Source organism: Oryzias melastigma, linkage group LG7 (assembly GCF_002922805.2).
Source record: "Oryzias melastigma strain HK-1 linkage group LG7, ASM292280v2, whole genome shotgun sequence".
NCBI lineage: Eukaryota > Metazoa > Chordata > Actinopteri > Beloniformes > Adrianichthyidae > Oryzias > Oryzias melastigma.
This window is the reverse complement of record NC_050518.1, coordinates 15,798,929-15,826,125: the sequence shown is the minus strand read 5'-3', so window position 1 is coordinate 15,826,125 and position 27,197 is coordinate 15,798,929. Positions and strand designations below refer to the sequence as shown.

The window sequence follows — 27,197 nt, the reverse complement described above, 5'->3', positions numbered from 1 at the left end:
ACTTAACATTAGACATACAATGCTGTGATACTATAGATTTATTTGTTTTCTCAACAATTTTTTTATAGGTATAAATCTATAAAATAAAAAAATTACCCTTCATTGGACAATAAAGTTTCTTTATTCCAGGTTTTCCATTTGTTGTCCTTTAGCACGCAAACTAAAACATGGAAGTTGAAAAAAAAAAACACAACATTTTGAATATTCTAAAACATTCTGTCCCTCTGCACACACCACTTTTAGCTTTTTTTTAATGTTCATACAGTTTAAGTTCTTACTTTTTTGCCATTTTTTTTTTAATTTGTTTATAATTGATAGCTGGGCAAAATAGGTTTGGGTTTCAGAGCAGGCCCACCTGCTTTCCACCCAATTTTGCGCAGCAACACAATTTATACGCCTTAATATAATAAATATAATATATAAATATATGATATGGTATAATATAGAAAAACTTGACCACTACTGAACATCTGAAGTATTCCATCTAGAGGAATACGCAATAACACACCAGTATTTGGGGAATAGGATTAGTACATTTTCTTTTTTTCCACTGGCTTACAGCTTTTTCTGGTGTTTCTTATTTCGTATTCAAGCCTTAAAAAATATGTCTTTTTTTCTTTCCAAGAAAAAAAAAAAAAGGACCATCTTCGAACCACTGAAGCAATAACCAAAAAAACAGAAGTCATGAGCTGTGCCTTTGTGTCTTGTCCCACTTTGCTTGAACTAATTTTTCATGTCACACTCCAGTTTACAACATCAGTGCACAAAAAGCTCCCTTTGAGCTTAGCTGGTGAGGAGCCAAGAGCAATAAGTGCTTGAATCAGACTGTGCAAAATGTGCCAAATGAGACAAACACAAGAGATGGACACAGCACAGGTTCAGCTGCAGCAAAATGCCTTTTAATCAGAACGAGGCTGCAAGCATTTTCAAACCGCGCCAAAGAGTAGATCTCACTTTGCTATAACGTGTTAATAGCAAATCATCTCCAATTACATCTACCTTTTTATGATTCCAGGATGTTCTTGGAGGTGATGTGAGTTGACCAAATTGGATTAAAAACACAAACTCTTATTGCATTCATTTTTCTTCCAAAAGAAAAATGAATATGGAAAAGAGAGAACCAATTTACAACATATGTGACCTTAAGAGGCTTTACAACAAAAGCAAACAAAATAAATGAAATCTTCACATTTTGGCATCCAATGTACTCAATATCAAGCCAAATGATTGTAATTGCAACATTTTTTAAGACCCAAAAGACAACAGTGAAATGAAGAAAAAATAAAGTGAGAGTGAAGGATAAAAAAAAATCTCTATGAACAGAAAGAAGGACAGGATTCAGGTTCAAGAAGGTCAGACATGTGTCTCAGCTGCTGTCAGAGTAAACCAGAGACCCAAACAAACAGAGGAGTTAAAAATAACATCATGTTTCGACCTGCTGACCTGCGTATTTCTTCCATCTACCTGTCAATACTCTCGTACTAATCCATCCAATATAGATAAATCCTTACTATAACACCTGAAATACAGGCATCGTATTTTCTGAACTAAAGAGCGCACTGAACTATACGGTGCATTGTAATAATATTTTTGAACTTATTTAATATATAAGGCACACTGAACTATAAGTGAGAAAGTTAGACTTAATTAACTGCATTCATAACTCTAAACCTTGTTTGTAACATGCTACACGTTAGCCTCGTTAGCAGCATTAGCATATTCACAACACCTGTAACTGTAGCTTATTTGCAACACATGAAAAAATAGACTACCATTAAAACAAATGTTACTGTGACTATGCTAACACCTACTTACAATACCGGCAACACCAAACCAAGATTGCAACACGTCAAAAAAAAACAAAAAAAAACAAAAACATGCTGATACTACTAAAACAAATGTTACAGTGACTAAGCTAACCATCAACCTTTTTAGTAACACGTAAAAAAAAGAAAAGAACAGAGTTAGACACCACTACATGTTAGCCATGCTAGTATGTTTACAATACTGGTAACACACAACCAAGTTTGCAAAACGAACACAAACAGACCGATACTGCTAAAAACAAACTTTTACTGTGTCTACGTTAACTCCCCACCTTATTAGTAACACGAAAATAAAGAAGTCTGACACCGCTACACATTAGCCATGCTAGCCTATTTACAAAACCTGTAATTACCAACCTTGTTTGCAACACGTAAGAAAAAAAAACAGACTGATAGTGCTAAAACACACGATACTGTAATTATGCTAACTTCACACCTTATTAACAACATGTAAAAAAGCACAGTTCAACACCACTACATGTTAGCCACGTTAGCATATTCCCAATAACAGTAGCTCTAAACCTTGTTAGCAACATGTAAATGAAACATACTGATAGGGGTAAAACATGTAAAAAAAAAAAACATAGTTTAACACTGCTACGCATTAGCCATGTTAGCATATTTACAATACCTGTAACTCAAAGTCTTATTTGCATCATGTACATAAAAAGAAAAAAAATGATACAGATAAAACAAATGTCACTGTGTCTACACTAACTTTATTAGTAACATAGTAAAATAAAAAGCAGTTCGACACCGCTACACATTAGCTGTGTTAGCATATTTACAATACCTGTAACTACCAACCTTGTTTGCAACATGTTAAAAAACATACTAATACCACTAAAACATACATTACTGTAACTTTGCTAACTCCACACCTTATAAACAATTAGTAAAAAAAATATAGGTTAACAGAGCTACATGTTAGCCACATAAGCATATTTACAATACCTGTAACTCACACCCCACCTTGTTTGTAACACGTAAAAAAAGACTGATACTGCTAAAACACACATTACTGTGACTAAGTTAACTCCACACCATATTAATAAAACATAAAAAACGAGGTTTAACACAGCTACACATTAGCCACATTAGCATCTACCTGTAACTCAAATTTTTATTTGCATTATGTACCAAAAACAAACTGATACAGCTAAAACACTGTGACGAGCTAACTCCCAACCTTGTTTGAAACAGTTAAAAGACAAAAAAAACGATCAACACCGCCACATGTTAGCATCACTAGCATATCTATAAGAACACCCGACCTTGTTTGCAACTCGTTAAAGAAAACATACTGACATTCTGGCAAAGCACCAGAATCTTCAAAATCGTTTTTAACATCAATAAGAACAACCAGAATTATTCCATACATAAGGTGCTCTGGAATATAAGGTGCACTGTCGTTTTTTTTTTTATAATTAAGGCTTTTAAGTGTACCTTATAGTGCTGAAAATATGGCACATAAATATAGCAATACTATAACTCCATGTTTATACCTGCCTCATCCTATTTTGGGTTGAATGGATCTGCTGGAGTCGATCCTAACGAGCAAAAAGAGGATGTTCTGTAAACAAACTCAGCAATTTCCTCACTGAGTTTATGCATCATGCCCTGCCTCCTGGGAGCTCCGTACAGTCACCCTGAGCACTCCTTTCCCTGCATTCTACGCTGTGAGAGTGCAGCGTAAAATGCTCCTCCATTGCACGGATAAACACCAAGTCCAGAAGAAACCGGCTTACAGCGTTTTTGGTTTTCTTGTGTTTTCTCTAAAGGAAAGTTCTTCACTGTTGCTCATATGCTTGATGGGGAACCATGAGTCACGATAAAACCACTAGCAAGAAAAAAAGTTCAATACTGGAGATGCTTAACATCACTGCTGCTCCACAGGTGATTTTCCCGTTTTTCCAACCAGCTGTGAGGGTCTATTGATAGATGAAGCCGGGACACATGTCTGGAGGATCGATGGTCCGATCTCATGCAGGGGGGAGGAGTGATTAAACCCAAAGAGAAAGACATTTTGAAAAAGGGTTTTCATCTCAAACTAAGCCTCGCTTATTGTTGGAAGTAGTAAACATGGTGACAAAAATATGTTTGCACATGGAAGACTTTGTTACATAAAGGTGGATTCCCCAAATCTACCATAATAGTTGAGTAATGGCTGAACAGAAGCGATGAGAACATCACAGGATGTGCAGAGGAGAGTGCGGTTTTTTCTCCCCTACAAAGTAAAAGCTGCATCTCACTCCATGGTGACAATGGGGGGGGACATATTTGTAAGGAATCACATATTTCAAATCGCATGTTGAGCTTCTAAGTATAGCAAGGGTTTATCTGCTCTCCTGGAGACAGAAGCCATGAATACTGCATCCCTTTGGTTGCTGCCACCCTGTCAAAGAGGGTTTCAGTGTTTAGACATGCTTGAATGGATAAAGTGGAATTTTTATCATGAGAACAGCAGCATTCACTTCTCCGGCGCATTTCTTTACATCCATGCGTGGGAAGAGGAGTGGAGCTGTTTCCTGAGGGACTCCAAAGAAACAGTTCTTATGAAAAAGACAGAAAGGGAGCAAAAGCGTTAGAAGTTCCTAAATCTTTCCTGAAAACTCTGCAATGAAAGGCAAGGCGTGATTGTCTCCAACAGCTTAAAACCCCAACGTAAGACGCCATCCAAGTATTTGAAAGGGGGATCCAGGGGGGGAGGCAGTCCTGTCATTGTGGGAATGTCCCTGCAAGTAAAAGTGAATCTATTTTAGGTAATAACTCATTCAGTAATCTAAAAAGACACTAAACACCACAGTGTCTATGACTTAAGTACTATGCTCATATCTGTCAGGAATAAAACCCCACATACACTTTTGTCTGGATGCAGTCGAGAGTCAGCTTATTGCATATTCTCATTTTTTTTTTTTTTTTTTTTTTAAATTTTCTTAAATAAAAAAATAAAAAAATTGAGCCATACTCCAGCTTGGATGAGGGAAACTTAAGACGTACATGGATCTGCATGTGGATGCATCAGAATGGAGCGGAGCAGAGAGCTTCTCATAACAGTAGTTTCTAGATCTTGACAAACCTACCATCAATTTCATTTAAAATTGGATTTCTTATCAGCTAATTAACAGAGAAAAAATGGCATTTACCAAGATAAACGGGTGTAGTAATACAAATTTGAAGACTTGTTAATATTGACTTGAAAGAAATCAAACGATTAACGTTTTCTGTCCCATTTGAAGCTCATCTTGTACACTTAACTGCTGGACAGTTTCAGTTTATTTAAAAGTTCAAAAGCTGATAGTTCTAAAAAGTTTTTAACACATCCTTTATGAAAGGGTTTTCCAAAGTTTGGGAAATTTCTGCTTATCCAACCAGCTAAAGTTGCAAAAGTTCCAGCTAGTGATTGTTTCTGGCGCCATCTTGCATGTGACTAGAGGCCCCTCTGTTTTATTCTTCCATGATATTTGGAGCTATATAAGTCATGCTTTATATTAAAAATGTTTTTTTTTGCCTCCATTGAACATAATAGTTGTAGAAGCAAATTCTTTTTTTAACAGTCCTGGTAAATCGCTTGTCCGTCCTGGGATAGGATCTCTTCCTAAGGTTTCTTCTTTTTTTCCTGAATCTGTTTTTTTTTAAGAGTTTTTCCTTACCGGGAGGGAGGGTCTAAGGGGCAGGGATGACTAGTTTTATTTAGCCTGTGTAGTTTTTAGCTATTGTTCATGTTTAATTTTCTGCATCTGTAAAATTACCGGCTTGAAGCCCAATGAGGCAAATTTTCTTTGTGATATTGAGCTATATCAATAAAATTGAATTGAATTAACGAGAGAAGGTGTGCATTTATTCACACATGATTCCACGTTACCTAAATGTTACAGCACCACTTTGCATCAAGTGACTGCATTTTCCTCAAAAGTGACAGTTGATTCAGTAAATGGGTCACACCGCCTGTGACGGCCCTCCAAATGTGAGTCATTCCATGTGTGGCCAACAATAGAGCCACACTGGACAGCAGTTTACACAAGACTTATCAGCAAGTTTGCACACGGACCCTCATCAAACTGGAACAGGTGTCTCCGTCCTTGATCATGGACGAGTGGGCAGACAGAGCAGGTGGATGCTTATTTATTTATTTTATAGCTGCTTATCAAGAATTGTCTCACATAAAATCCTTTAAAGCAAAGCTAAAGGATTTCTAGCCATTCAAACTTCAAATTAAAAAGTTTACAGCCAATAAATTTTGTCTAATGATTTACAAATTGTGCATGTGTGGCCAAAGAAATCAGGCCTATTATTATTGATATTGATTTTATTCTGAAGCTGCGTTCACACCGCCCTCGGGAATGTAACAACTTTCAATAAAAAGTTCATGTTTTGTGTGTAAACATTTTGGGGTTCTGTGATTAAAAAATTGCGCATTCAGGCGTAACTACACAAATTTCTACGACAGTTTTCATACTCTACATACAATTGACCTCTACATCCATTGAAAGCACATCTACATGCGTTGAAAGTAGTGAAACTTTGACCAATAAGGGACTCAGATTTGGTAGTGACGTCAATTTTTATAGTGTGAATCGAAATTAACAATTACAGTTTGTGCCCGACTGGAATTATATGACACCATGTCTTTCATATTGGGAAATAATGGTGAAAGAAAAAGCCTGGAGCAAGATTTACAAGATTTGCACCACTTTGAAATTTCGCACCAAGTCTCTTCCAACTGTAGGGGGCGGAGATACACTAGTAAACAGTAGAAAAGGAAAAAGAAGAAGCCCTTTCTTGCTTGTGCAGTGTGAACCCCATGGACTAAGCGCACGTTCAAGAATGGGTGCTTAGAGCATGTCCACAACAATTATCTCCCAATAACTCCTTCCTAATTTTTAGTCCACTCGATTAAGGAATCCCTGTGATAACGCCATGCCCCCAACATGACTCAGCACTTTCTGGCTTAGTTTCATGGGGCTTATGGCATAGACATGATCATATGAAAAACATTGTAGCTTTATTCCTACAGCATCAAAAACATGCTGTGACACTGCAGAGTTTAACATGAGCTGCTGCTGCGCTTCCGCCAAGACAAATACAAATCTTATCAGCTTATCCAACCGATCTTATAAGTGTTTGTGTGTCTGTGTGGGTGGTCATGCTTAATGTTACGGTCACCTGTCTACTATCACCTCCAAAGAAAAAAAAAAAAAACTCACATTAATATATTTGAAAATTAAAAACTATGAGTATGTTTAATCAAAACTATTCTGTATATATTTTTTTACTGTCTAAGATAATTGCATGAATGTTGTTTTGTTATTATGTAACGGGTCTGGCCCGCTTGAGTTCAGACAGGTTGAATGTGGCCCCTGAACCAAAATGAGTTTGACACCTCTATTCTATTGTAAAAGTGTTCCCAGTTTTCTTTAAAAATAAGTATACTGTTTTTTTTTTTTTGTTTGTTTTTTTAACCAAAATCAGAAAGTCTGTGTCATTTTCTAGGATATATTTTCTTCAGAGCTGTAGGACTTAATTAGTAATTCATCCTTTAAGTTTTAGGTGACACTGTTCAAGTGGAGCAACGCCGCCCCTCTTTGCCTCCCTGTTGCTTAGAGCTCAATGGAGGGAGATGTGGCCCAACAAGTGTTTTTTCTATCACAAATATGAGCTTTTCTTCATCTGCTACTGATTCACAACAATTTGCCTAAAACAAAGTCTTAGAAATATAATTTTGATCTTAATTTACTTAAAATATGTCTTCTATCATCAGATAAAATGCAACAAAAACATGTTAAAAACTTAAATTTCCTTCGATTTGGTCTTTAAGGAAGCCAAACTTTTATCAGAATGTCCATCTGAAATCAGCTTAAAGCTGAATGACTGATATACACACAAACCTTATAATGAAGTATGATTATACCTGTGCTCCATGTTGGTTACAGGGATGTAGAATGACAGCCACACTCTTACTGGCACTCCCGAGCTTGTACCACCAGGCCTGTCATCAAGCGGCCCTCTTTCAGTCACACTGGCTCCTTCAAACTGTCATTTTTACTTTTTAGTGCGATCATTTCAGAGGAACTACAGAGGGGAAGGCCAGCGTTCTTATTGCTATCTGCCAACAGCGAAACCTCTCCTCTATTTTGCCATTCATCTCCTTTCAGATAGATCCATCCAGCTTCAATAGTTTCCAGTCAGTCTTTGGTCTGATGACATGGATTACATTCACTCAGTTTTTTTTTTTTTTTTTACCCTTCTCCTTGTCAAACGTTCACGCTGGGCAGCCACACTGTGACTGTTTTGAGTCTGCCAAGAGGGGAGGAACTCAGAGGTAAATGTAAGGACAAAAGCAATGAATCAAAGGATTTCCGACTCGAAGCTCTGCATCATTCCTAACTGTGCTGCCAATGCAACTCATCACATCTGATACCTTTCTTCTCCTTCCAAATGTTTCATCATCTCTGGCAGAATAAGTCATGCACACTATTCTAGCTCTGCATTCTGATTGCTCATGTAATTACTTTTTTTCAACTCGGATATCGCTTTTACATATCATTAAGATGAGTATAAGTAAACAGGGCATAAATATTTTTAGGCTAGATTTAACATTTATTAGCTCTTAATCAGGGCTGCAATGCACTTGGCAGATGTTTTTTGTGTGTGTGTGTGTGTGTGTGTGTGTGTAGGTGTTTTTAAATCTTAAATACATTAAAAATTTCCTCACTGAGATGGAGGGTCTAAGGGCAGGGAGGTCAGGTTAACTTGGTTTTTTTTAGCAACCAGCTACTGTTATGACCTTATGACTACCTTTATGTCTTTGTGCAGATTGTATCTTTATATTGGGCTATATAAATAAAACATTAATTAAATTGAATTGAAAAAAGTAAATAGAGAGCGTTTTAGATAATAGTTCTGAGCGGGTCTTTTGAAAGACTGTGTTGCTCCCAGGTATAGGTTTTTTATTTTATTTTTTCTATTCCAGTGCACCTGTGACATTCAAAACGTTGTTCGCCAATCACACGACCTCATAGCAGACACACCTCTGAATCCCATTCCACCAGTTAAACAAAGTCTGCACGCCACAAAATTAGATTATTATCCATAGTATATTAAATAAACAGGAAACAAACAAAGATGTGCCAAAAATGGATCTTCAATGCACAAATCTTTAAAAAGCGGGACGTATGGCTGTCTGCTCTCTGCATGTCGAGAAGGACGTTGCCCCGCCTGTTGGCAAAAGAGTCCCGAGGCGAAGGCACTGCAGGAAACCGCAATCCCAGCTGAGCGATGAGTATAGAGAAACTTTTGTGTTGAGTGTTTTTAAAACGCATATTCAAACTTTTTAATATGAATTATCTGTTTAAGAAAGTGGGAAATTGTCAGGTTTTCACCGAATATTCATAATCTAAGTTCAAAGAGACTGACAAGAAAACTCTGATGACCCAGCATTCTAACATCATTTAAAGGCATCACTTACACACGAATCTTTGAGACACGAAAAGAGTCTCACATCATATTTGTGTGAAAATGCAGTTTTGTGTGTACGTAACAAGCAATTCATACATCATTTTTAAGGATTTGTGCATATAGTTAATTTTAAGCTGTTGTCATTTTCATTTTAAGTTGTGCATGCGTAAATTGTATTTTCTTTTTATTTAATATATTTTGTACTTATGCACTAAATGTATTGTATGAGTTACAAATCAAGAATTATGCACACACAAATCAAAAGTTACACATGCACAAATCCGGTTGAGTCTATTTTCTCTCCATATTTTATCACGGTTAACCTTTCACTGTGTTGTCGTTTGGCAGAATTTTCTCTGTGCCTTTTTTTATTTATCTAATGTTTTTTTTATTTTTTTTACAGAACACTGTGTTCTGGATCCTGATTGGCTATAGATACGCACGCAGGTTGAGTCTATTTTCTCTCCTTATAAAAAGTTAGTCCCTTTTTAACCTCGAATTTGGGTTAAAAATAACTGTAAAGCCTATGGATGAATTTTAGAAGATGAGTGTGTGCTTTTATTTTGGTAACTACAGCGTTTGTGTGTAACACTATGTGTGAATAGGAAAATATAATTGCAGCGCAAGTTGTTTTGTTTTCATTTAAAAAAAGACTGCATCTGTAAAGGCTTTTTGTTTCACTAAAACAACAAAACAATGAATAAATACTCCTTTTTGTTTTTAGCTGATATACAAAAACAAAAGTTGCACATGAATAAATCTCTCTGCTTTTCAAACCATTTATTTTCCTGGAAAAGGTTGTGACTCTACCAACCTTCAGTTTTTCTTTTTCTTGCAAATAAAAAAAGTTTGTGCAACTTTCTCTGACATGACAGCGGCATCGACAGCAAAGAAAAAGTGCAGTCTAGCAAAATATTAAACTCAGATTTCAGAGTCTGTGAAGCAAACAAAACAAAACTGCAGGATGGCAGAAAGCAACAGAAGCAATCCAGAGTACATCCTGCTGAAATACACTTCCAAGAAGAAAATCCAAAACCTGACCCCATGACGAGTTTGCTGCTTAAGAGGCATTGAAGTTGTCACAAATCTGATAGTGAGTCCAGCTCGTGGCTTTGTGACAGTAGCCTGGAGCTTTGCTGCAGGGCCTGTCTGCTGTGATCCCACAGCCTTTAGAAGCTTCTGACCCTTTCTGCTGCTGAGACTGAGAGGAGCGAGAAGGAGCGGCCCTCTGACTTCTGTCACAGAACTTTGAAACAATGACAATAATCCACCGTGACTGATGGAGGTAATGGCCAAATGAGATGAGATGATGTCCTGTCGAGCTGTCTGTCCATACGTCACATTCAGAGCGCACGTTTTAAGGCCAGGTCACACATAATAGATCATTTTCAATTAAATCATTTTCATTTTTACAACAATGTAACCTCAGAGCACTCTATGGAGGAAAAATGTACCAGTTAGTTCAAGTCCAATGGAACACAGCTGGAATCCAGTAATGATCCAATTTGATATAATCAGACATTTAGGTCAATTTAAGTTAGCCCAGGTCAAGTTAGCTACAGTGTAAGTTCAGTTGATCACAACTTTGTACAATCAAAGTTGATTTTGGAAAATTAAAGTGAGGAAACTGGTTTAAATCTAACTTAAATGAAGCTATGTCAGCTCTAGTAAAGTATTCTTCAGTCAACTACCTAAAGCTTTAGTCACACGCTTCTGTATAAGGGTTGACCTGTACGATTTGGGGTCATCTAGACCCATGAAGGGTCGTAGAGAGGAGTGGCTGCATCTCGAAGGGGATACAGGTGTGTCCTACAGTCCTAGTTACACTTCCATAAACATGGAATGCTGTGCGTGTAGTAAGTGTATTGTGAATCATTTGTAAGGATAATAATAATTGCACATTCTTATGACATATGGATGATGCTGTGGCTGATAATCCTCCCACCACATTCTAGATCAGGGATGGGAAACTCCAGGCAGCCCTCGAGGCCTGGGGCCAATATTATTTGAAACCCACATAAAACAAATTGAAAAAAATGAATGGCTTGGGGAAAAAAGTAAAATGTTCAAAGGTTTTTCCTATTCTAAAATACATTTAATTGTTTTCAGCTTCAAATGTTCTTATGATCAGAAACTGTATTGTCTGTACTATCATAGTCTGAAGTTGTCCCAAGACGAGTGTAAAAAGCTGTTTAAGCCGATTTAAAGCGCCATCTATTGTGTTACAGACAGACATCAAAAATGTCTTCTTCTATGTAATTTTCTGACTGTCATTTTCATCCAAATTCTCAGAGTTAATCCACCTGGTGATCCTTAAGACTAGGACGCCCATTGGATGCAGACACAAACTACGCTCTGATTGTCTTCATTTTTAGCAGTCAGGCTGTCTACAAAAAAACGTGCGTTTATCACCTGAATGTCACCCACCTACTCCTGCATGTTTTATACTCGTTTGATGATAATGTGCATAAACCTTTTCATTCTACGGGCTAAACGAATGGTCTACGACCTTAACATCGGTCACCTGTGTGCCTCGTAGAGGTTTGAGCATTTTTTACCCTTTGAGCTTTTATTTTGATAAGCTTTTTATGTACTTTATACCTCCACATTGCTTTACTTTTATGTTTAGTTTCAAAGTTTTTACAAAAAAGTTCAGCTGTGTAACAAACTAAATAATGAATTAAAACACACATTTAAAAAAAAGCATCTTGTTGCCATGTCTGCTCCCAGTAATTGAATTTCAGACAGTTTGTCTACCCCCCACTGAGAAAAGAAAGTTTTTTTTTTCTTTTTTTGCTCTGCCTGAGCTAGTTTTGGTGGGATAATCTTTTTGATGTAACCCCAATGCAAGGGGGAGAGGTGCTCCATGCTAACAAATACCCCCTGAGTCGAATATTTCCCACTTTATCTGAAGGTAAAATATTCTGTCTTCTTAAATAGCTCAGTGAAACATGAGAGCCGCAGCATCTCAGATGAAACAAGCAGAACCTAATTTGGAGCTTTTGAGCTGCTGGCAGGACTTTCCCTCACAGGAGAGTCAAACCAAAGTGGGTTCTCAGCAAGATCGTCCACTACAGCATAGGACTGATTCCAGGAAGAGAAGTCTTGGAAGTCTGGAAGAGATGCATGAACTTCCACGAAACAAGAGCAGAAAACCTCTGACACTAATGTAAAATGTGTGTTGTAGTTCACTTGCTTGCACTAGGGGTGTGTTTCTTTCTGTCTAACACGATCATGCATCTCGATACATGGTCCACAAATCGATACGTAAAGGCTTCAACTAACTTTTTGGTGATACGATACAGTCCGATTCTTTTACCAAAAAATACTACTAAACATTTTTACTATAATATAGATATTTCTTATCGTTATGGCATTAAAAGATATAAATAACAATGCATGGCATTTGACGGAAAAAAATATTCGGGAATGGACTGGCAAGAACCAGGCTTATAATTGGACGTCTTTTTGTTCATATCGCACGTAAAAAGACAAAAACAGTAGAAAAAAAAACAAAACAAAGAGAAACTGCAGTTTGTCAGAAATCGATGATTTACGTCTTGATTAATTTTCTACCTTTTATCAACATAATCTTTTTCATATCTGTGGTTTTCAAACGATACAGCAGTTGCTCGATCAATTTTTGAAATGTCTTTATTTTTTATCCTTAACCGATACTGCCGTTACTCCCACAGCCTGACTGATTTTTCAATATCGATCTAATACCTCTTACATCCCTAAATGGTATGCATTTTTAATTAACACTCGATTATTTTGCAAGAAATACAAGGAATCTGTAAAACTTCACCTGTTCAGTAGGGGTGTATAATGCCAAGAGTCTGGCAATACAATACAATACATGTGTCACGATACGATACATATTGCGGTAAATCCCAATACTCAGAAAACTGTCACTTTTTTTAAGAGTATGACTTCACTTTAATATTATTACATCTTTCTTAGTGATAAAACAGTAAAATTAATTAAAAAGAAAGTCTTGGGATATATTGTGATACATATTGCATCATGAGCCGCGTATCGTGATATTTATTGTATTGCCAGACTCTTGCCAATACACACTCCTAACAGCTACACTCCAGCGTGAACACCATATGCTAAATGCACATCTAAGAATACACATTTAGCGAGCTCTTGAACGTGCATCACATGATGCTTCCATAGCTTCATAATTAGGAGATAAGAGGCAGTGCACGTAAAGCTGTCAGATTTGAGGGTTACCTCTAACAAAGCATGGCTTTGGAAAAGAACTGAGATGACTCATTGCTCCCTCACTTCGCCTGCAGTGAGAAGTATGAGAAATCTGTCAATACGCTGCCCCAGATGATACTCTGAGCTCTGCCTTGTGGCTCCTTTGTGACTTTTAACACAAAACATTTTTCATCGCCTGGTTCTTCCTGTACACTCTCTATGCTGCTGAAACCTTCATCTTCAAGGTCTTGTCTGTCCAACTTTTTTTTTGTATTTTTCTCTGAAATTTTTTTTATTTTTTTCACAGAGAAGTTACTTGGTTTGACAGATTCAAATCCTTAAATGTTTGTCCTTCTTCTCCTTTTCCATTAATGCAGTATCTGTGTTTACTGGCTTGCTATGTGCAATAGGCTCGGTAGAACTGAACAAAACACATTAATTATTTAGCTCTTACTGTTCTATCACAGTCTCTTTAGTTCTCCCCATTCCTCCCTTCAGTCTCTTTCATTAACATCTCTGCATTATATAGCGCAGCACAGAAAAACCTCCCTTCTGTAGCACAAATTGAGCTCACTTAGTACTTCAATTGAGGTATGGGACCTGATAATTGACCGTTTCGAGTGTCTGGTTAATTCTTGGATCAAAGGAGATGAGGCTCAGCATGAATGGGACATTGATTGCAAACCTCGGCTTGCAGTTGGACAGGTTAGCAGCCTCACAACACTACCATCTGTGCTTTGGAGATCAAAGCAAAAAAGCATTTTTTTAACCTAAAGTGCATCTCTCACGCTCCTGATAAAATTTGCACCTGCAAAAGGATATTTCCTGGCTCTGAGCGCCGGCCCTTTGTGAGCACGTCCGCAAGTCATCCCGGAGTGTTGAATGAAAAATTTTTCTTCGAGTAATTGTGCTTAAAAATTAATGCGGGGGTTTTGAAAGGCAGACTACCGCTGGCATTCATCATGCTCTGACAGCTACCCGTGAAGATTAAGCATTCACCCTCAATGCCAGTAGAAAATAAGGGGGAGCCCAGATGAGAAACAGGGTCATTAACTTTATGCTCCTCCGAGAAAATATGTGTCTGATTGAGCTGCTGGGATTTTCTGGGTATTCAGCTTTGAGAGAAAGTTTGATCCGTGACGGAATCATGTAAAAGATTTGTCTGAGTATCTTGCTATGGATGTATGACAGCTGGATTTACAGATAAAGATTAGCACTGGAGCAGCGTTTGTCGTATCTTTTGGTTCTGGATGAGAGAACAAAAGCTGACGGTTCAGCCCATCAGGTGCTGTCTGTGTGCAAATCTGAGGTGCATTCGAATTAGATACAAAGCACAGCTGCATTTTTTCTTACTCTGCTGCTGCAGTGAAGTCAACTTATTGTAGGAGATTAGCAGGAAGAGCGGGAAATGACACTTGAAACGAGGACTTAGATTGTTCTAATTTAGAAAAGATGATTAGCTCAGGTTTCCAAGGATTTATCTCCAACTTGCCGACTTGAAAAGTTTTCTAACCAAAGTTCATACAGACATGAAAAAAAGAGTTGGCGCCCCCTTTGAGAAATCCAGTCATCCAGTCCGCATTCAAAACTCATATGTTCACATATCACAAGTTTCTACGACTGTTTTCTGGTTCTACATTCAATGTATGAAGACACTGAACGAGCATTGAAACTGGTTTGTCAGTGATGTATGGATGGTGATGACTTTTATTTAAAAAAAAAAAGTGCCAATTGTTTGAAAATAGATCATGGAGGAGAAATAAATAACCATAGATTGTGCTTGGCTGGAATTAAACAACGCCAAGTCTTTCATATATCGGAGCTGAGCTGTGAAAGACAAAACCTGGAGCCAGATTAACAAGATTTTTACGGCTTTGACATTTAGTACCAAGCCTCTGGCAAATGAAGGCAGTGGACATGAGCTAGCAAACACTAGGCAAAGGAAAAGAAGTCCAGTTCCTGTCCAGTGCATTGACAGTAGAAACCACTGGACAAGGCCAGTGAGATGGCTAAAATCCCATTGAGTAATAGACAGTTATTACTTATTCATTTTAATTGTCAGAATAACCATTATTTCTCTGATATATTCTCCTTAACATCTTCTTTCTAATCCTATTTTTATAATATATTTTTTCCGCATTGTAACTTATTCAAGTTATAAACTTTTCCCAAGCCTGCTTTCAGTGGAAGGGGTCTGGACTCTGAACAAGCTCACTCATGATTGGTGACAGTAGTTGCCAAAGATTCAATGACTCAGCTATGACTTAGAGCGACTCGGACCAATTACAAAATGGCGGAAGACTATCAGGGAGTGGCGGAGAAGGCTCAGGCCTCCTATTGCGAGGGTCAGAGTAAGTCATTTTCTTTGGGTGATGTCAACACCTTGCTTTGTCCAGTAAAATCATACAAGTCAGTAGTCCATTGTCAATACAATGGGCTAAATGCTTGTTCAAGAATTCGTGTGAGCATAATGATCAAAGTGCTCCAACTGTCTCAAGTTTGAGGGATGTCTTCTACAAAAGCTTCTTTTAGAGCCTTTTAAGGAGGTGTCAAGCTCCAGACCTCAAGGGTTGGCCTCCAGCTGGTTTTCCAGCAGCACTATCTGCTAGTGCTGCTTTTCTCCTTCAGAATCTGCTGGAATTACATTGATCGCATTAACAATTAAAAAATTACAGTAAATGAAAGAACATAAATACTAAAGATCCAGTGTTACAGGGTTAACAGCTTTGGCTCTAAGATTCTTTTGACTACTGTAACTCTTCCACGATTTAAGCAATTAACGTAATGTCAGTGAATTCTGAACAAAATCAGTCTTGCACTAATATTTAACACTTTACAATTCTACATAATCAATGTAAATCTGATGATTTTGTTGTAGAGAAAATCAGCTTTTTGCAGCTATTGTAGTAATATTGAGTGTTGCCTTTTTGTGCAAAGACAATATGAATGGCAGCTTTTCTATAAGTCAGAATCAGCTGAGTTACAATATGTCAAAGAGCATGAGCTCTTGCTACATAGTGCACTATATGGCGCGTTCACCATTTTGTAGTGCTGTACAAATCTACTAATTCCAAAATTGAGTGCACTAGAAACTTCCCAGAAGTCTTAGCAAAAAACTAGCGTGCATTAGAGCTTAATACATTAGCAAATACAGCCCACAATGCATTGCGGTGGAACAATTTAAGCAAAAAAAACATGTTTAAATGTATTTTTTTAACAAACCATTCCCATTTTCATCAACACAACACAGCTGAGTCACAATTAGAAATTGTATTTTGTTCGTTTTGATTCGATTTTCACACCGTGAAATCGGTGATGTCATATCTGGCATTTAGCAAAACGAAAGTGAAGTAGTGAGCATGGTGTCTGAATTGCTTTTAAAATGAAGGGCACTATATAATCACACTATATAGTTTTTTTAGTAGTTAGGGGTTAGGGGGGATTCAGACAAAGCTTTAATGGTGAGCATGGGTTAGTCTTTGCTTACAAATGATAACATTTGTGGGTTTGTTAGTCCATGATCACTTTTATTTGGTCGTTCTTTTCCTCCTCCAGTTGCATAAATCCATTGTGTTTTTAAAAATATATTTGAGAAATAAATAAATAAAAAAGCATGAACCTATACTGAGACGGCTCCACCGTGTTTACTGTTGTGGGTTTGTTAAGCAGGAGTCTTATCTCTCAGTTCCGCCCTGCTGTTGCTCACAGTCACAGCTGGATGCTGCACTCATACACTTGTGCTTTCATGTGCCGGTGTCTGAGCAGCTTCAGTGGTCTCCCTGGCTTTGACGTGATTATTATTTCTAAAAGTAAAAGACTGAGGATGAAAAGTTACGGCCGCAGCCCTCTAATGTTTGTGTAGCGACAGCATTTGAATGCTTTGAACTCGTAGGTAGCTTAATGTGAAGTAGCACTTGCAGTGCTTATCTAGTAAAAGACAAACATGAAGCTTCCTAGGAGTTTTTATTTAGTCCATCACTTGAGTGCAATTAAAAAGTCTTCAACTGCAGAATCTTAAAACTGTTTCCTTGCATCCAAACAACCTGTCAGGACTTTCCTCGGAATCATGTTTTAAGTTTACATTTTTGTTGTTTACAAGTCAACAAACCGCCCACGTTATCTTAGAATTATGTTCTATTTATCTCCTGCATGAAGGTCTTGTTCAGTTTTGCCTGTTTGCTTGCAGCTGCTCTTCCTCGTCTTTGCATAATTGTGCAGGTTCCACTCATCGGTTCTCTCCAGCTCCCTGAACTCCAGACACGAGACGGCACGGCAAAAGAACAAGAGTCACAACCACTAGACATATCATTAATCACACAATCTAGAGGTTTTAGCCTGGGATTATCCATCCCAAGGGTGGCTGATTCACTTATGCAGTCTCCTGTAGCAGCTGTAGTTAGAGGAAATGTCAGTCTGGTGGTTCCTGATACAGTAGGCTCTGCCCTGGTTGAGGCAATCTGCGGAGAGGATGAAAGGACTGGAACATTGATTTCAGTTCAAGAAGCAGGTGGGAGGGAAAAAAAGAATAGAAGCAAGTCAAAAAAAGCCTTCAAATTTGCAGTCTGTCCCCAGATGAAGGGAAGGCAGTCAGAGAAATGTGGCAATGCCTGTGTGTCGGGAACTGGGGGAGTCGGTTTAAAAAAAGGGAAAGAACAGGGATTTTGTGAAGTTTATTCATGCTCCTTTTGTCAAGTTGGAATTTGATTTTGTTCCTCGTCTTATATTTTCAAATCAGAAATTGAAAAGAACAAAAAAACGTTTTATTTTACTACTGAAAACCTTTGAGAAACAGGGTTTACACATTCTCACTCTCAACTCTTCATACGCTGACCTATGGTTCGGCCCCCTCCGTGCCACTTTCGATGCTTTGAGTGTCCCCATCTCATTTTTTTGACGTTCTGGTTATTTCCATTAAATCACAGGTCCCCAACCCTAGGGACATGGTACCGGATGCAGTACCGGTAAGCAGAACTGATACCGAGTTAGAGTATCAGTCTGCGTCTCGAGGGTTTAGGACCCCTGATTAGGGTCATTAGTGCATCTTTTCCTTGTCTGTGGCCCGGGACCAGTTCGTGGCTCGGTACTGTTTTGAGGCCTGTGACCAGTTCGCAGCCCAGTACCGGTTTGTGGCCCAACCGGTTCATGGCCTGGGACTGGTTTGTGCCCTTGTACTGGTTTGTGGCCCTGTGAGCAGCTGGGTGGCTCAGTGGGCTGGGTGAAGGGCTGACACGCAGAAGCCCTGGGTTCGATTCCCACCCAGATTGGGTCCTTAGGCAAGACCCTTGACGCTGCTGCCTAACTGGGTCCCTGTGGCCCTCAAGTACAGGGTTGAGTCAGGAAGGGCATCCGGCGTAAAAACTCTGCCAAATCACTGATGCGAAACAGTGGGTGCTGTTACACTGTGGCGACCCTGAAAGGGATAAGTCGAAAGTGAAAGAAGACTGGTTTGTGGCCCTGTACTGGTTTGTGGCCCGTTATTGGTTCATGTCCCAGTATCGGTTTGTGGCCCGGTACCAGTTGGTGGCCCAGTACCGGTTCACGGCCCGGAGGATGGGGACCCGTGATTTAATAGAAATAACCAGCATGCTGACTGTTCCCATTAAATCACAGCGTCCATGACCGTGTCTGGTACCATGTCCTGAGGGTTGGGGAAGAAAACAACAAGTTGGGAGTGAGAATGTTGACCGGGCATGTATGGGGCACTCAAGAATGAACGTGAGTTCTTGAACTCACATTGGCAGTTCCATATTTTGAAAAAGACACCATCTACATGACTTAATCCAAGTCCCAGATTGGTCAAAGTTTAACTGGTTTAACTGGTTAAACTTTCAACACATATTTTTTGGTTGCATGTTTTATATGTAGAGCCCAAAAAAGACTTAAAACTTTGTGTAGTGTGTTCAGAGTTTTGAGCGTGGAAGCATAGATGCACGTTTACATAGATTTATCCTTGAAAGAAGTCGCTCAAATGCATGTTTCTGCGCCTGATGTGAACATAGTAACACATTCTCTTTACACAAATATTTTAAAATATTGGTTTTAAAAAACAAAGTAAGCTTAGTGAGATAAAAAAAAGATAGATTTATTTCATGATTTATTAATTTCCCAAACGAGTCAAGTTACTTGTTTTCCAAAATGGTTTGTTCAGAGGATTTGAAATTTTTTGAAAGACGGTAAAGTCAATTAAAAAGCCAACAGTCAGGAGGTTGATAAACTATAAATAATCAAATACATTTGACATTTTAACACTAGTCCCAGTGGATTGGGTAAAGGTTTTGCCAAACAAGTAACAAATTTTGTGGCTCCACCCCTGAGGGGTGCCAGCTAAGCCTAAGGTTGTTGACTTATCCTGTGTGAGTAATGACACATTATTGAGATAGCAGGTCTTTGAGCACATCATGGCTCTCACATTGCCTCTGCATTATTAATGTTAGCACAAAGAGCCTGTTTAATGAGCCAGAACTCTCTGTGGATGTTGATTAGGAATGCAGTCGGTGTAAAGGCTCCCCGCCTGATTGTATCTACATTTAAAGAGTCTTGCTTTACGACTGGGCCAGGCTGTACTAAAATGCAACTCGCTGCTAGATTTTAAAGGTTTGCACCATTCTGAGGAAGCCATCTAAAACGGCTGGGATTTAAATCAATATGGTAGTTCAGTTTGATTACTTCTTCATCAAATGTTTAGTGGGGTAGAACAGGATACCTCTTAGGAAACATCCTGGTTCATGTAGCAGCTCTCTTATCATGTATGCAGATGATATTTAGATTTACAGCTTTTGAAACAAAACTCACATCAGTGAATTAACCAGTTTACCGGAGTGTCTGTCTAGCATGAAAATGTGCATTTAATTCCAATTTACAGTTAGACCCAAAAAATAAAGATTCCTTGATTTCCTGACAACAAAATTCACCTGATTTATATTTCTATATCTCTCTAACTTAATTACTACCACATATTATTACCTGATTCTTTAAACCATAGACATTTTTTAGGAATTATTTTGAAAAATTAATGATTTTATTTCAACTGGATTTTTTTCAAGAACATTTATACATTTATCTCAAAATTTTACGTTTTTATTATTATTATTATTATTTATTTGTGGTTTTTAGACTCTTTTGGTAAATTGATGAACTTTTCGCTGAAACTTTTCACTCTTATTGAACTTTTATAGGATATTAACATAAAACAACAGTTTTCCAACTATTTTACATCATATTTATGAAAATAAAACATGAAAGCAGTTCTTTGCTGTCAAGTAGCTTCTTTGCTTGGAGAAAAATAAACTGCATCCAATGCTCCCTATTCCAAATATGGTAAATAGATCTGCAGAGACAGTTATGACTTTATATTGGCTTAAACATATGTTTTGCTTGTGTTTCTCTATGTGAATGCTTAAACAGCTAGCCTAGCACCATTTTGACCTCTTTAGTTCAATGCATTATGAAAGTGTCATGACTTTTGGTTTGAAATCTGGTTCAGAACTCATTTTTGACTATACGGCAAACTGTCAGAACTTTTGTTTTGACATCTTTTTCCTGTTCTGGTCAGCAGGCCAAACACTCACTAGGTTTACTAAATTCCCTGTTTTCTCTTACAGTTAGCCCATTCACTTAGCTTCAAGCCCAGGCTTTGATTTATATGTTTTGCTTGCCTACCAAGTGTTTTTGACCCCTTTTCTTTCTAGACCATGTCTACTGTCTTCCCCACTGTCTTCAAGTCCACATACACCAAACCTTTACTCCCAAGACTGAATCCACCAGTCTACATGTGGTATTTTGGACTACTTTTTGGATCTGGATATGAGATATCTTTGACCACCTCATAGATAACCTGTGATTAAACTGTTTCCTGATTGGATTGTGCTTTGAACAAACCTTGTGCACCTGTATTATTTTGGTTTGTCCTAGTGTATTTCTTGGAAATTTTGTGACATTGGAGATTCTCTGTGTGCCCCAGAAGAAAGTGCCAAACCAAATCAAGGTAATTGCCTGAAAACAGGCTGGTGCTATTTATCAGATACAGTAAATGTCACCCTGTCGCAACGCTCTGTAAAATGTGAGCCTTGCAGGGAAAAAATAAGCAATACTCGTGTCCTCTTTTAGGTCAACAAGAACTCCCATAAAAGTATTCTAAAATATTGATATGCCATTATTGGTGTGCACCCATGAATGAGCAAGTGATATCAGTTTGGATTCTATGTAGGACTTCTATTGTATGAGAGGAGCTTCAGATTCTGAAGCAATCAATTGTTCACTGATTAAAAACAGATTTATGCACTATTTCCTGTTGGGCGCTTGTGCAGAACATGCAGAACTGCACATTTATGGTGGTTCTCTGCAGGCACGAGATGACTAGACTGGGACTGGAGTGTGTTTCTTTCTGCAAGGACACCATCACAGAACCAGGTAACGCATGTGGCGGTGTTATCTCTGCAGCTCTGACAGGAAAAGGAGGGCGGGGGGATCCACAGGGAGGGCGGTTATCACCGTCAATGACCAGCATCACGGAGACAGATGCAGGACACACCGTGTTTGTTGATTTAAGAGTAAGTACATGTCATCGTAGCACACATTTAGTGTGATGACTCAGTTGTCTCAGATCAAAATCCACAGACATTATTCCTTTGACTCAAGGAGGGAAAATTTCCCCAATCGAAACATATTAGCATGTCACAATTTTAGCAGCATCTGTGTAATAAGATACAAGAATTTTTAGTGCACGACAACAACAAAAAAAAAACAGTTTCTCAGGGGAGCGTTTTAGAACAAATGAATTCATGAAGCAACAATTACTTTGACCAGCTGTTATTATCCTTTCAAACAGCAGCGATGTTGCGACAAAGGTAGCAATTAAGAAGCGTTCTCCTCTAAAGACGGGCCACGTCTCTGAGCTCTAATTACTGCAGAGGATAAACCTGTTCTGTCTGCAGTGCCCCCAATAAGGGATCCGTGGTGCTGGAACCGCTGGGAGGGCTGGAGAGGCTTTCCCATTACAGTGATCATTTCAATTCCCTTCCATAATCAGTATAATCAGAGCATTTCTGGGCTTTATGTAATAATGTTGAAGGAGAAAAAGAGCTCTCTCTGTCAGGCTGTCCTTTACTAAATGCAGAATTAGAATTATTTGTTTAAAAAAACTATTTGGCCAGATGGTCAAACGATAGCAAAGAGTTTGTGTTCCAGTTATTGTTCATCTTTAGAAACTAGAGAGTTTTTAGGTAAGTTAAGAAGTTAGAAGTTTCCCCTTGTGAGAAGCAGATTAACCCTTTAACACCGGAGCTCCAGTATTTATGTTGTTTGATTTATTGTAATCGCGCCGCTTTTCTCCTTTAGAATCTGCTGGAATTAAATTAAACGGTTGAAAAGTTACAGAATGTTAAAGATCTTGTGTTTAAGCGTCACTAGCAACTCCTTATGTGGTAAAGGGTAAATGAATGAAGAAAACCACAGCAAGATGTCAGGAGACGAGCTCCCTCTTCATCAGCAAGCTTAGATTTCTGCACCAAAGAAGTTTTAATGATATGACCATATTCTGACTTTATTCTTTATTGAGACTTTTTTTATAGAATTGTTAATTTTAATATCAGGATTCTGACTTTTTTTTCTCAGAATTCCGACTAAACTCAGACGTTTAGATTTTCTTTTGCAAAATTCTGACTAACCTCAGAATTCTGACTATTTTTTTTACTAGAATTCTGACTTTTTTCTCAAAATTTTGATTTTTTTTCTTCAAATTCTGACTTTAATCTCAGAATTCAGACTTTTTTCTCAGAGTTCTTAACTTAATATCAGAATTCTGAGATTTGTTTCTCATAATTCAAACTAATTTCAGAAGTCTAGATTTTTTTTGCAGAATTCTGACTAATCTCAGAATTCTGACTTTTTTCTCATATTTTCCACTTTTTTTCCTCTAAATTCTGACTTTTTTGCCTGAATTTTTTACTCTTTTTCTCAAAATTTTGACTTTTCTCTTTAAATTCTTAATTTAATATCAGAATTCTGACATTTGTTTCTCATAATTCAGACTAATTTCAGAAGTCTAGATTTTTTTTGCAGAATTCCGACTTTTTTTTTCCTCTAAATTCTGACGTTTTTTGCCTGATTTTTTTTTTTTACTTTTTTCTCAACATTTTGACTTTTTTTCTTCGAATTCTGACTTTAATCTCAGAGTTCAGAGTTTTTTTTCTCAGAATTTAGAGAAAAGTCAAAATTCTAAGAGAAAAATCACCAGTCTTCTTGGCCCTTTAAATATTTTTTTCCCCCCATGGTCCTAACATTCTTCCTTTCAGGTACGGGTTGGGAGCTCAAAAAAAGTATGAACATAAAATCAGCACTCACTTTTTTTTTCAAAACACAGCAAGAAGCGTGGTTTTTTATTTAAATAACGTTTCCTGTAAACAATTGATACTTTATTAAACCTTTTGGTGTTTGTTTAAATAGTATGTATTTGATTCCTCGTGTTGCCTTTCTCCTTCAGAATCTACTGGAATGACACTGATCGTGTTAAAGGTTGAAAGTTACAGAATGTTAAAGATTTTGTGTTTAAGCGCTACCAGCAACTCCTCATGTGTTAAAGGTTAATAAATGAAGAAAGCCACAACATGATGTCAGGAGACGATCTCTCTCTTCATCAACAAGCTCAGATTTATACACCAAAGGAGTTTTTATGTTTAATTTATCCAACAATGCAACTTTTTATGGACAAAATTACATTAAAAAAAAAAAGAAAAGTTGAGCAAAACAATGGTTTGATAGACTGGACTCATTGAGATAGAAATAATTTTTAAAAAAGTTTTGATCAATTTTCGATGGCTGAAATTTAAATTGACAAATTTAATGGACTTCTTTAAGCTGCACAACCGCAATGCAGAATAGCAATGGCAAAACCAGTGGAAGAGGGGGGGGGGACACCAACACAATGAGAAGAATATAAGGCAAAGGAGAGGATGGTCTTAGATGAGTCAAGTCAGCAAAAAAAAAAAAAAAAAATACCCGAATTGTCCCATATTTGCAGTTTACATTTCTAGTTTCATTTTATGCTATTTAAACATTTTTCATGTGTATTTTTATATGAATGCTTACGTTTTTAGTGCAGATACAGAGTGTGTTTGATTCGTCTGCAGTTGCCTCATTGATCTGTAAAATCTCTTTTTTTCGTTGACAAGCCCCCATGTGGTCTGAAGATGAGAGATCTGCCATTTGTCTCAGTTATCAAACTGAGGGAAGAAACAACTCAAAAGAACAGATAATCTGCCATCGCGACCAAAATACACCACTGAATTAAATCCACTGAAGCACATGACTGAACTGTTTGCTTTCTGTTGTATCAGAAAAGTTGACCCCCCCCCCCCCCACATTGTTCAAGGCACTCCAACAAATCAATAACGTGCATGAACTGATACAGAAATAATACTGCTGTCAATACCATGAGGTCAAAGTGCTAATTTAAATCAACAATGACACAACTTGACATTTGTCGTGATGCGATATTGAACTCCAATAATTAGTTTAAAATGTATATTTTGTGCCATACTAAACTTGTATTCAGTACTTAAAGACTCACTCCAATGAAAATTGTGTTTTTAACATGTTCTTGTGGAGTTTTCTTATGATAGAGGACATGAAAAGAATAAAATTTAACTTAAAATTGCATTTCTTATATTTAAGACTTTTTTGGTCAAAATTCTGACTTCTTTCTGGAAATTTAGACGTTTTTTCCTAGATTTCTGGATTTTCTTTCTTCAAATTTCATCTTTAAACTAACTTTTTTTCCTGGAATTTTTTATTTAAAATCAGAATTCAGACTAATCTCAGAAGTTTATATTTTTTTTCTTAGAATTTTTTTCTCATATTTAAACTTTTTTTCTCTGAATTTTGAATTTTTTTTACTAGAATATAGACTTTTTCTCAAAATTTTGACTTTTCCCTTCAAATTCTGACTTTAATCTCAGAATTTAGACTTTTCTCTTCTCGCAATCCCTAATGTATTATCAGAATTCATATTTTTTTTCTCTGAATTCAGAGATAAAAGTCAAAATTCTAAGAAAAAGACACCATTCTTCTTGGCCCTTTAATTATATTTTCCCCATGTGGTCCTAATCCTCTTCCATTCAGGAACAGGTTGGGAGCTAAAGTAAAGCATCACTATAAAATCACCAGTCACCTCTTTTTTAAAATACACCAAAAAGCATGTGGGTATTTTTTAAATAACATTTTCAATTGAAATATTATTGCCAAAATCCAAAAAGTAAATGAGTATTTGTTCAATTATATCTATTTTAATTTCTTTGAGCTGAGATCTCAGTAGCTAACTGCTGTTTGCAGAACTGCATCAGCTCTGGCTGCCATCTTACAGATGTGTAGAAGCCCACTCACCATCACATTTGTTCTTGAAAACTCGTTGATTCTCCTTTTAGCAATGTCTCCGTGTGTCACCTTCAACGTTTGACTCTTTCTACTATTAATGAATCTTAACCTGCCATTGCTGCTGTTCTGTTTTCACCAAGTTACTGACTTTAATCCTGTGTTTTTACTGTAAAGTCAAGTCTTTGTGGTGAAATACAGTGGGCTGGAATCTGCATAAAAAAAGCATACATGATAATCCAGCCTCAAGGCTTACGGCCTGATTTAAACACGCAGCTGTAAATTCATTCATGAGCTGATACGTGTGGATGTTTAAATATGTGTCTGTCTCTGGGGCGCCCAGCTGTTTTGGTAATCATTACTTGACATGCAGTCAGATTACCAAAGAGAGGCTTGGTTTTTAAATGAACAGCTTTATGGTGTCCATGAATATTTTACATAAAGACAGCAGCATCTCTTTAACAGAAGCCATAAGAGGATAGAGTAATTGTATACCAGTGAAGCAATATTTTGTACTGAATTGTCTACGGTTTCTGTTTTTTAGAGAATGACATAGTGTCTTGATGCTCACGGGGCTTGGAAATGTGATATAAACTATAGAACAGAAATGTTCCATCTGCTCCCCCGCACCCCCCTCCTCAGAGACTAGAAAACCCTTTCTAAAACTTTAATGTTTCATCAGATTCCAACTGCTCTGGCATGTGCGAGGGGGAAACGGCGGCCACGCTGGGATGCCGCACTCTCTTAAGATGCTGCAGGAGTGCCAGAAGCCTGGGCTGGCATGCTCTGACATGGACAACATTATTGACATGGATGTCTAGTTATTAGCATCTTGACATTTGGCAGGAGCAGTGAGGAGCAGGCGACTAATATGCTCACTCTGACATTTCCCCGTGGACCTGCAAGATGAACTTTCATAACCTTTGTTGCTTTTCTCACCTCCAACGGTCGTGCCGCATCTTTCTTTGATCTGGCAGAAAAACACGGAATGATAATGATTCTCGTTTTCTGCTACAGCTATGATCCAGTTTCACTTTTGTGCAGTTGCTAAAATTTACATAATTACTTTACTTTACTCTGAAGGTCAAAAGTCCACTGACTTTATTTTTACTCATCTCTACTTCAGTCTGCATTCATGGAAACTTGAACTGCTTGATTCCAAGAAAATAATTTCACCCAAGAAAAGAGCTGGAACCAACACAACATTATTACAGTATTTTTTGGCACTTTAAGGAAGACATAAAAGCTTTAACTTTGTGCAAAAAAATGACAGTTCGCCTTATATATGGATTCATTCTGGTGGTACTTATTGATGTCAAAGTGATTTTGAGAGGTACA

The 27,197-nt window shown here is 37.6% G+C and overlaps 1 protein-coding gene across 2 annotated transcripts in view; it reads right to left on the bottom strand.

Moving 5' to 3' along the window:
* LOC112159318 (metabotropic glutamate receptor 4) overlaps window positions 1-27,197 on the bottom strand; it is a 219,613-nt gene that overhangs the window by 156,091 nt on the left and 36,325 nt on the right. The gene's annotated exons all lie outside the window — the stretch shown is intronic.